This window comes from Heliconius melpomene, chromosome 3 (genome assembly GCF_056956725.1).
Source record: "Heliconius melpomene rosina isolate 202511_hmr_F chromosome 3, ASM5695672v1, whole genome shotgun sequence".
Lineage (NCBI taxonomy): Eukaryota > Metazoa > Arthropoda > Insecta > Lepidoptera > Nymphalidae > Heliconius > Heliconius melpomene.
In genome coordinates this window covers 8,246,077-8,258,948 of record NC_140391.1, presented here as the reverse complement: position 1 = coordinate 8,258,948, position 12,872 = coordinate 8,246,077, and the positions used below count along the sequence as shown (strand labels likewise).

The 12,872-nt window shown below is 31.1% G+C and overlaps 2 non-coding genes across 2 annotated transcripts; both read right to left on the bottom strand.

The window, feature by feature from the left end:
* Positions 1-10,428: 10,428 nt before the first annotated feature.
* On the bottom strand, positions 10,429-10,500 carry TRNAE-UUC (transfer RNA glutamic acid (anticodon UUC)). Its single transcript has one exon. It is a non-coding gene; the product is annotated as a tRNA-Glu (tRNA).
* A 1,989-nt stretch (positions 10,501-12,489) lies between these two features.
* On the bottom strand, positions 12,490-12,561 carry TRNAE-UUC (transfer RNA glutamic acid (anticodon UUC)). The gene has a single exon. It is a non-coding gene; the product is annotated as a tRNA-Glu (tRNA).
* Positions 12,562-12,872: the final 311 nt, after the last annotated feature.

Sequence of the window (12,872 nt, the reverse complement as noted above, 5' to 3'; positions counted from 1 at the left end):
AGCTGAGGATCGAGTGTCGTGGCGAGAATTGGGGAAGGCCTATGTCCAGCAGTTGACAAAAGATGGCTGTTGATAATGATGATGATGATTGGTTTTTTACACGTAGTTTTGACTAAAATCATAATAAATGTCAAGTGTATTTTTATTTATTTTATCCGTTCTCATTTTCCACCTCCGCCTCCGGTCTGGTTACCAGCCAGTCCGCCACTCAACAGGCAATGCCTTCAGAATTTCATGGAAAGTGGGGAACGGAGTATCTTTTCACTAGGTTCAGAGGGAACCATCGGGAGGGATACAGCGTGAAGCTGATTTATATAAGAGAAAATCGAACAAGCAACCTGTCACATTTACAGTTGAACATATGTGCCCCTAAGCCACGTATAGCCTCGTACATTTTCGTAGTTACTATTAAATATTGTTAATATGTTTTTACCTTAAAAATAACCAGTGTATGTGACATGTTAAAATAATATCACAAAACCATGTGAAATAATAAATATATTACTGAATTGAATTGGAACTTGTGTAGTTATTACTTTTTGTTTTTTTTTATTTCTATATACATAATTGTGGTTTTTGTTTTTACTACCTTTAGTTATTTTTAATTGATAAAAAACCAATTATAAATTAACAATAATTTTACTTGTATATTTCCTAATAAATTATATTTGCACATCTCGTAATAAGACATTTTGCAAGTCAAGTGCGACCGCAGACAGACAGTCTAATACACAAAGATTATTAGACTACACCAATAACCACAAACAGATAACGTTAGTGAGTAAAATATCTAGTTTTCACTGAAATTGAGCAAACTCAATATCTCGAGATATTATTTAACTTTCAAGGTCGGTAGTTGAACTCATGGTTTCCGCGAATAAGTTAATAAGACCATTAGATAACTGTTTCGCTTGCTATTTACAATTAAGATTTCCGGGGGATCAAGTTATTAATGTTAAGAAATAATATCACAATTATTATTACCTACGTCACAAGAAAATTGTCCTATAGGAAATATTTAAAAAAAATCATAAATTAAAAAATCCTGCTGTGTGTGTATTCCACACACAGCAGGGTAGGCAGAGGGAACCTAGTGTTAAGACACTCCGTTCCCCACTTTCTGCCGAATTCTGGGGGCATTGCGTGTTGGGTGGCAGAACTCAACGCCACGCTTTGCCTCGACACTAGAGCGAAGAAATGAAAACATAATATAAACGTAAATAAATATGAAAAGAAATATTAAAGCGAAAAAAAGCGCATTTCTCTTTTATCTTTCAAAAACATAAATCAATATGAACGAACGTAATCGAGACGTTTTCTATATAAAAAATCTCTTTGAATCGGTTGAACTTTTAGCCTTTGATCGTCTAATTCAAATTTTACTAAATTAAAAGCTAGTTCAATGTTTTAAGATAGATGGAATTAAAACTTTATTATGACATAAATTATGAAGTTCGAAGCTTACATTTTCAATATAGATTTTCTAGTATAATTCTGTTGAAGTCAATAATTTAATAACCATATTGTGTGTGATAGTAGCATATGTCTAATGTTAAATATTTAATAAGTATAAAATAAAGTATATCAAGTTTTTACAAACGAATTTAATGCTATACCATTATAATCCATACCTATATTATAAATTCGAAAGTAACTCTGTCTGTCTGTTTGTCTTTTACGCAATCAGGGCCAAACCGCTAATTTAATTGTGATAAAATACTCATACAGAGATACTTGAGGGTCTCGAGATGAACATAGGATATTTTTTGTTCTCATATTTGTAATATTTTCGATATATACTAATATATTAAAATACTTATTAATTTTACATGCTATTTATTCCGCCATGTTAATAACAACCGTCGCTATGTGGCCGTTGCTAAGCAACGATTTGCAAAGTTTGTTGTTAGAAAACGTCACCCAAAATGAGCTTGCTTAACGCATCTCTTAAATACATTTCATAAATATATTTAATAAATATTCATATAGTTCAAGCGGGCGTAGCCGCGTTCGGGTCCACTTATTATATATAAGTAATATATGCTTATTATCTTTTAACAGTAAATTTTCTATTTATATTATTATACAGGATGTTTTATTCACAATTTTCCGTAAACAACATCCTGCGGAAAACACCGTCTAAAAAAAAAGTATACATTTGAAATGAAAAATCCAGCACGTTTCGCATACCTACGCTAACGTTAGCTTTTTGTGTGGATAAAAAGGTTGCCACGTATCGCCTTTTTGCTAAAGCCACGTTACATATCCTATCATTAGCGTACAAAGGTATGAAAATTTAATTACCGCTGTAAACGTAACGGTAAATTCAACTGTTTTTCTAGATAAGTAAATACTGAATAAAGGAAATTATGAAAAGTTACACAGTAACATTTATAATAATATTAAGGTTTTTTTTGAGAGAGGGAGAGAGTTTAGTGTTAAGACACTCCGTTTTCCATTTTCCGCTGAATTCTGGCGGCGGAGCTCAACGCCGCGCTGTGCCTCGAAACCAGCTACGCTTACAGTCCCGAACTGTGCCCCTGCGCCATGACTGCCATCTACTACTTTTTGTGCAATATATCTATATTTATTTTATTCGTTAGAAATACTTTTCACTACCTCTCGCTGAATTCAATTTAAGTGGATAAATCCTAAGGGATCAAAAGGAAGTGTCAAAGTTAATAAATAAAATTTGCCTAAATACCATCGACAAAATCTGATAATATTTTTTATTGTACAATTTGTAAAACTCGTTTTCAACGTAAATAATATTTAATAATTCTTTAGATTAAAACATTGGCTAAGTTAGATAGTACCCAATACCACGCTGCATAGAACGGAAAGTTGAAGAGCTGAAGAGCTCAGTGGCGTGCCATTCTAGAGGACATAGGCATGTCCATCAGTGGACGACGCGTGATGATGATGATTCGTTAATACCTTGCATATTATGAGGCTGTGGTAAGGAAGCAGCACGGCGGCGTCTAACAGTTATAAAATACAATAGTAAAAGCTACATTTAAGCCGGTTGAATCGTTACTTAGATCAGCGTGCACAAACACACAGACAAACAAATATATTTTGGGTTCTCTTAAATAATAATTTATTAAAAATTGGCCCCAATAAAAGAAATATATTTTATATCTTCCATCCATGCACAGACGGCGATCAGATAAAATTTTATTATATGTATAGACAAATAAATAATGCATTTACAAATAAAGCAACATATATATATTGTACTATTTAAATTTATTTAAATTAAATATTAGCGGGTAGCACTGGGGAATCCCAGGATTACACAATCAATTATACTGATAATGGATTGCCTATGTTAAAACGCAGCTTAAAAAACCTAACGACATTTTATTCACGAAAAATCTTTACATTATTAATTTTGTTTTCTTATGTTATTAAATTATAATTATCTTAAATAATAAATATTTTCATATTAATATTTTCCGTGTAAATAATCATAATTATTCTAAACAATTACTATTAAGTAATTAGTATAGCAAAATAGCTAAACAATTAAAATATTGATATAACCTCAATTTCAAACTAACATCATCAACTAAAATTTAACTAGATCCTGAAATGAAAAGAAATCCATATCCACTTTAGTACTGTTTTGTAAACTGCACTCTGAGCGTAGAATACCTACTCTTTTAAATTGATTGGAGATTTTTCTCCCGCCGAGCTCTCTCTCGGTGTGGGTCAAACTAATGAAATTGCATTGCCTTTGATTCATCATTTGGTTACAGATTCATTAGCAATATCGAAGCGTATTGCAAGAAAAAATATGTAGATAGATAGATAGACAGCAAAAGAAATAACATTACCTTTTTTTGTGCTATTGGAGCTGTAATGAGATGTAATTGGAATAAAAATTAAGACATTTATATTTCTATGAATATATATTCATAGAAGAACTTAAATATTACTTACATATTTTTATACAAATATTATAAAATTTCAAATTTTATTCCAGTTCTCTCCCTCTTTATTGTAATGAAAACCTTTTGATTTTTATTTGAACATAATACTACTTTACAAATTTACTCAGAAAAATCGTAATATACAGCTACAGTAGCTTTCAATAGAACACACACAGAACAGCAGTGGGTTTGACTCCCTCTTGGAGGAATGTCTATATTTCAAATATTTGGATTCCCAAGGGCATCATTGAAAAAATACATAAAAGAAATTATTTATGATTGCATAAATCTATATATATAAAATCGAAAGGTCACTCACTCATCACGAAATCTCAGAAACTACAAGTGCTAGGAATCTCAAATTTTGCATGGGAGTTACTTATAGGACGTAGGTGCTCGCTAAGACGGGAATTTGCAATATTCGACTTCTAAGGGGTTGTTTTTGGGATCGAAAGTTTGTATGAAACTTCGTTATTACAAATGCTAGGAGTCTCATATTTTGCATAGACGTCACTTGACGTAGTCATGGAGACAGAAATTAATAATAACATAGTTCACGCGGGTGTTACCGCGAGCGGGCCGCTAGTAATTAATAATTCTCTCACAGTTTCTCTCTATTGAGACTGTATTCAATTTAAAGTTAAGATAAAAAATATAATTAATAATAAAAAAAGTACTAGAGAACTTTTCGTTTGTGAAAAACTCGCACTTACCTGCAATTTTCCACTTTATCATTCTTTTTAATAATAAAAACTCGCTACAGTTACACAGGCTCGGTTTACAAATGAAATTATTGAAGCAAAAAACACGTGTTTCATTTAGTTTTACGGTTATTTTCATCCTTTGTAAGATTTCAAGAGTTCATTTGGAAAATAAGGTTGGCAAAGGTACCTTTGACGTGGAAGGACTTGTTTAAGCTACGCAAAAGAAGTATGAAATTATTTCATAAATATATAATTATATTTTTCAGTTTTACAATATATCCCGCGTATAGCAGGGTAGGCGAAGAAATGGAAATATTCATGAATAACAATTCATTTACCCGAGGGGGGAATCGATCCTCGGCGCATGGGTACAAGCATGTGAATGTAAACGCGATTGGTTGTGGGTTCGATTCCAACTCGAGGAAAAAAAAATTTTTTTTACTCTGGTGGCAAAAGAGCGGCGTTTAGTTCCACCATTAACACCGTAAAACAATCTACAACATTGTAAGCCAAGTAAAGGTTAAGTAAATAGGCTACGTGCTTAATTTTTAATATTATGTAAATATGGGTTTCTCGCGACTACAATTAGTTTCTAAGCAAATATAGTAATGAGGTTCATTTGAATAAAGACGACGTGATCACAGCTCCACGACTAACTAGGCCATCGCATTTTAGGTTATTATCATCGAATTTTCATTTATAATGAGAACAGATTTGAATTCATATCGACACGAGCATAAAGTTTAATGTTATATTTTAGAAGCAAAGAATTTTCACGGCGTTCGATTATTTTTCAATTTTGCCCCTCATTTAAGGCTATTATTTTTTAAGGACTTAACCACGAATGTATTATATTTTTAGATTTTTTCCTGAACTAGTACTATCTGTAGATGCTAGCTACCAAATTTCATACCTCTAGGTCCATCGGAAGTACCCTATTAATTTTGATGCCTTTCCTCCTTGCCCGCTTTACAACTAACTCTGGAGGCATTGCGTGTTAAATTACTCTCGTTATCAGAGCGGGAAAATAAAAATGTTAAAGATTTCAATTCCTTAAGTGGGAATCGAACCTACAACCTGTGGTTTGTGTACTTGTGCCCCTACGTCAAGACTGTCCTCAATACATACTTAAGTATTAGTTATGTGAAACAATCATCAATTTACAGAAATAAACAAAATCGTTCAATATCTTAACACAGTATAAGCTAAAATTAATTAATTAAGGCAAATTAATTATACGAGCTTTTTGAAGTCAGTGAAATCGTCTATTATGTAAATTTTTCGTGACAAGAAATTGTTATCTCAAAGCAAGCTCATTAGCGCGCCATGATTAGAATTATTTTGTGATAGAAAATGTTAAATTATTGTTTTTTTCATTCTTTGTATCATTTGTTGTAAAAAGATAACATTTGGATTTTAAATAAAATATTTTTTACTATTACGCCGTACGTCTGGCTTGAAACGGTTTAGGGGTCGATTCCGGCTCGGGATTACTACTATTACTACCTACTTACCTACTACCTACTACATGTCTACTATAATTAACTGCCTATTTAAAAAAACACGTGAGACATTTGAAAAAGTCACAAAAAAACCCATCTTATTTCAACATTATTGGTATTTTTCAACACAAATTCAAGAATTATTATTTTATAACTATCATAAATTAAAGAAGCTGATTGGATCTGAAAAATATATCGCTACAAGGAAAATAAAGAAGGCAATCTTTCCGCAAAAACAACTTCGATAAACCCCAACGTAATAGACAGTGTTCCGCCATTATCTTGTATTTATTGGCCGACGCGAGGAAGGAGGAAGGAGAAAGGAGGAAGGAGCCTCTAGCTCTATCGCCCGACCATTTTCCATGGCCTGTAGTATCTCAATTTTCATTAAATATATCTGAAGTAATTGGGCCTGTTTTTATTTATACATAAACTAAGATTATTATTTAAGGATGCTTAATTCATTTTTTAAAAGTAACAAATATTTTAAAATAAATATACTATTACAAATATTTATTTTAATATTGGTAAAATATGGACTTCAAATAGATAGCTTATTTAAATCTTAAGATAGCTACTTTAAATCTTTAAATTATAGGTTAATTAAATGTCACATATTTTTTTTCTGCTATGTAACAAAAACTGTGCAAAATTGGGATATTAACCTAAATTTATTATAGTAATATATTAAATATATTCTCCTATGACTCTGAATGGGAATCGAACTCACAACCAACTCGTTGACAGTCGCACGTTTGTGCCCTTGCGCTACGACGGCCTTAATTTTCATTTTTCCGTTCTGGTAACACAAAACATGTCCAAGAAGAGAATATGTTTAATATAAAAATAAATAATTTAAACTTATTTGTACAAATTCGAGCAATAAGCAAATTAAGCATCGCACTACTCGTTTGTGTATTTCTATCGGTTCAGTACTTAGCAAGGAATGCTTTCAATTTAAATTAAAGTTGACTCAAATAGATTTTCATTTACTAACTTATTTAAAACCGACCTGACCTCGCAAAAAGTTAGTATTGTATATAGAAAGAAAGTACGTCTTCCCACTTTTAAAATTATGCAACAGTATTTTATTTCATATCTATTATATTAGTTATGAAATAAAATACTGTCGATATTATAAGTAAAAATAATACTAATAATGAAGAAATTTTAAATTGCTTTAATATTATAACAAATCAATAAGAGTTTTCATATACAACATAGACTCTTAGGCGACATAGTTATCTTATACTCGTATATTCGAGAAATTTGTAAGTACAAATTACAGAAAATTACTATTTCAGTTGTAAAAATTATAATTATTATAATTCTTTAACCAATGTTTTTTTTTGATTGGACTAGTCGTCTATCGCAACTTTGTCTGCTCCGGTTATAAGAAGTAAAACAGAAAATCCTGTATGATGTGGATTCAATTCCCAATTCGGGGTAATATCCAATATTTTTATTTCCTCCCTCTGGTATCAAATACAAGGCAAAGAGTTAGACGGAAAATGAGGAACAGAAATGTCTTAATAGGAACGGAGTGTCTTAACACTAGATTCTCTCTACCTACCTTGGTATACAGCGAGAACCTAAAAAAAATAAACAACAATTTACAACGAACAATCTTCTTAAAAATAAATTTTAAATACTTACAAAATTACTTTAAATATGAGGTTTAAAATGAATGAAAACTTTACAACTTAAATAAAAACCACTTGGGTTGAGACGTTACTCTACAAGCTACGATATTCGTAGAACATTTAAGTGTAATAAATGTCTGGTAATATACGTGTGAGATGTACTTTATAGTTTTTACTTCACTTGTAGTTAAAATGTAACGTAATTTGACAATCAAAATTTCAACATTTTTCTTTGTATGTTTATTAAATGTATGCTTTCAATGTTTTTATCGCTCTAGTAACAGCGCAAAGGGCAGCGTTAAGCTCCGCTTTCAGAATTCAGCGGAAACTGTGGAACAGAGTGTTTGAATACTATGTTCTCATGTTCCTTTTGCCTACCCAGCTATACTATATAATTTTTAATGACAATCATTTGTGATTTTGATCAATAAAAATAAACAAAAGGCAAATTTTAATTAATATTTTAGTTCAATTACTAATTTAGTTTGTTATTTACACATTTAGTCTTTTTTGTTGTTAATAAAATGGACGTTCAAATATTTATACGAAATTTGAATACATTTCATTAAATCTTGATATTATTTTTACCATTTACAAAGCGCTTGTTTAATTTGAAATTCCTAAAAATGATTTCTGTTGAAAATATTAATTGTTGATCAGATTTGATATATAAAGAAAAAAATATTTGTACGCCTAAATTTTACTAATCCTAATATTGTGATACAGACTAAAATAAACGTAAACTATCCATCCATTCATCAGACTTTTAAAGTCCACTGCTGGACATTCTCCTCTAATACTCCGGTCCTGCGCCCTTTGAATCCAGCAGATTCCCGCTGTCTTCTTGAGGTCGGTGGTCCACCTGGTTGGAGGACAGCCTGTATTTCTTTTGCAGAGAGGTGGTCGCCATTCCAGGACTTTTCTTCCCCTGCCCATTGCCACTTCCACTTGCAGATAAAATAAACCTAATATTACATGTTAAATATAAACAAACATTTATTATATTATTGTAGGTAGATTAAACCATTGGACCATTTATTATGATTTTATACACCAAATTGACAGAACTAAATAATAACAACCGCATTGTGGTATGCGCCAACATTCCATTGTTAATTTTTAGCTATCCACTAGACAGTTATATTTTCAATGTGTGGAATATCTCTCCTCTAACAAGATAAATCGTGGCTTTAAATTACGTACTAATAAGCAGAGAGAAAAGTAGTAAAAAAACACTCCGTTCACCATATTTTGCTTTTCCAGACTGTCGCTATTTAGACTAGATGTGTCATACAGCGATATACTCGAAAGAATATATTCAATTACAAAAAAATGATATTTTCCTCTACTATCAAACCGCTTCATATATTATGTTAATATGAGCAGTAAATATATATCAGTAACATATTATGACAAATGCACGTTAATATAATTTCTAGTTAAACAGTTTGTTCTCATTTGTATGTAATATTAATAAATCTAAGACCTAGTTCCGCGCTGTGAAATAAGAAGTATAGAGAGAACTCTATAAATCAACACAATTTTATTATTATATACGAATATTACTTGCCTTTTATGTAGACAAAAGCTAGCAATTACTCTCACCATTTGTCACTTTTCGTCCGTGTAGAGACTTTTAATAAAAAAGTAAGCATATTAAAGTAAAAAAACATATAAAATATAAAATAATATATATTTTTTATATTCACATTGCCTCGCAGATAGCAGGGTAGGCAGAGGGAGAATGTAGTGTTAAAACCCTCCGTTCCTCCAGTTCCGCTCAGATTAAGATAATTCCGTTCCTCACTTTCAGCCGAATTCTGGGAGCATTGTGTGTGGCGCTCAACGCCGCACTATATATCATATTCTAGAATCATAATCGAACAAACAACCTTTCGCTTACACAGTAGCACGACGTGTCCTTGAGCCACAATAGGTCTATTATATACAAATCTATATAATTTCTTACATAACAGATTACTTTACAGAAAACATAATATACCCCAAAGGCCATGAAAATAAAGATAACAAAATATATAATATATTATACTAAAAAAACGACTACTCTTTTTCTATATTATTTTGCACGAGAATCTCAACAAGCGAAGGCAAGCCATACCTTTAATTAAAACAAGCTGTGACATCTCGGCGCCCCAAGCACCGAACAGACCCATTAGCAACTGATCGAAGTAATTAAGAGGATGGAACACATTTTGATGAACGTGTTGTTTTGATTCCATTCTTTTCAATTATATGTTTTCAAGTTATTATTTTTAATTATAAAGTGTTGTTGAAATGCAAAAAATAATTATGAATCATTATTTTTATGATACTTATAAAAAAACAGGTTATCGTAGCTCAGTGGGTTGCTTCTGATTATAATGGCGTGGACAGCGGGTTCGAATCTTATTTGGGGGAATTAATTGTTTTTTTTCCCGCTATGGTAAAATAAAACACGGCGTTGAGTTACGCGATTTCTCGGATTCAGACGAAAAGTGGCGAATAGACTAATAAGTTTTCCGGGCCTCTATTTCAATGTAGTATTTCAGCAGAATCAGCAGTTATTAGATTGTTTTACTAGGGCTGATTTAATTATGATGATTAAACATGAACTCAAACAATAAAAAAATAATAAAAATTATGCTTCCCGTACCGGGAATCGAACCCGAGCCTCCTGGGTGAAAGCCAGGTATCCTAGCCACTAGACCATACGGGATGATGAAATAAGTTGTTAAAACTAAGATAAGTTATTTTTATTCGACATATTTAACAAATACGTCAATATAATTCAACGATATGAATCCTATGTAATGCTATTATTATAAATGTGTAAAGATGTGAGGATGGATGTTTGTTCCGTTTTCACGCAAAAACTACGGAACGGATTTAAAAGAAACTTTATAGTAATATAGCTTATACATTAGAATAACGTATAACAATAATTTATTGAAGATTTTGTATAAAATAATGTAAATGGGTAACAATTATCTATACATTATTTTTTTATTTGTTGTTAGTCTTTGCATAATTTAAGACGGTTTATTGCTAAAAAGAATTGTAAATTGTTTCATAATATAGTAGGTAATAGTCAATTAAAAAATTATTTTCAGTTTCAGTTTAAAAAAAAATATTTTATTTTACCTTTTACATACAATGCCCTAGACATGTACATTTTTTTTAATAATTAAAGTAACTTAACAATGACTAAACAATTAACATTTGATATTACAAATAATAATTTATCTTTGTATTTCTTATATTGTCTCATTTTTGTAGTATTAAAGACTTTATATCAAAATTAAGCCAGATTATATCAAAAAAACATTGTCCATTTTATTTTCTTTTTTTAAAATTACTTTAATTTCATTGAACGTAAAAAGCTTTATATAGTAAAACACGAAAAGCTCAGTTCTTTTCCTCATGGTTTTCCTCAAACTTGAAAAAGTTAATCAAAGTTTACTAAAAGTTCAATCCGAGACACGAACCCCTGCGGTTGTAAAATGAATTAAAAAAATTAAAGAGCAACAGTCTCCGTTCGTTATTCTTGGCGAAAGTAGAGCCAATTTTTGTAGGGTCAGAATTTAATAGGATAAAATTAAATATACTGGTATTATTTTTGATGTTAATAAAGATGATGTGAGTATGGTTACCTCTTTCACAGCTTTTTTTAAAAGCTAGTTTAAAATATAGAAATATATTGAATATATACTTTTTGAATAAAAATATTTGTTGTTTTTCTTATATTCAAAAAAGAACTTAAACGAAAACTAATGTACTGAACTAACATAATGTTTTTTTATTTATACATTTGTGGGATAACATAACAGACTTAATTTTATAAATTCTTTAGATAAATTAAAAAGTAAATAATATCCAAATTTATATTAAGAGGACAGTCTTGGCGCAGGAGCACAAAGTGTGACTGTAAAACCGACCTGGTTGTGGGTTCGATCCCCAGTCGAGGAGATGAAATATTTATTTAAATGTATATTTCCATTTCTTCGCTCTGGTGTCTAGACAAAACGCGGCGTTGAGTTCTGCCACTCAACACGCAATGCCTCCAGAATTCGGCAGAAATTGGGGAACGGGGTGTCTTAACACTAAGTTCCCTCTGCCTATCCTGCTGTGTGCGGGATACAGCGTGCAGCCGATTTGATTTTTGATTTAAATTCGGTAGCGAAAAGCTAAAAAATAACTAGTTATACTTGTTTAATATGTAGAATCCGGCTTTTGTATAGAAGCCATTTGGAAGGAATCCTCTGGGGCGTCTATTCGTACGAATGGGCCGTTATTGGATCTAAAAAGAGGGAAGCTAATTTACTGTGACCTACGCTGCCCTTTTAATATTGTGACTGTCTGGAACTCACCAAATGGAGATTAAATCCGGACTGGGATAGACAATTTTATTGTTTTGATTAGAATTTGCATTACTTAAATAGGTTAAATGTGTCATTTATACTATTACTTCTTATAGCTTTCCTTTAACCATTTTTATTAAACAAATGAATTTAGTCAAATTACTTTATTTTTTATATGATAATCACGTTTAAATTGACAAAACTAACATTATCGGTAACTCCTACAAATAATTATTATTGAAACTTACAAAAGTATTCAAACTCACTATATTTGTTTGTCATTTATTTAGTTACCAATATTTAAAAAAAAAAAAATATTAAACAATATTTAAAACAAATAAAAAAGTTTCCCGTACCGGGAATCGAACCCGAGCCTCCTGGGTGAAAGCCAGGTATCCTAGCCACTAGACCATACGGGATGATAATGAAATGTTTAATTATATATATAGATCATGTCTTTTTTTGTTTTATTAGAATATTATTTAATGACATAGACATAGACATATAAATGAGTCACTCCAAAAACATATTTATATGTTTGTTTTCAAGCATTTCATGGCCAGAGCCAACTCTGTTGTACACGACATCTGTCTCAAACGATGCTCTTATTATGGCATTTATCTATACTAATATAATAAAGCGGAAGAGTTTGTTTGTTTATTTGTTTGTTGGTTTGTTTGAACGCTAAGATCTCTGGATCTACTGGATCGATTTACTTTGTTTTTGATTT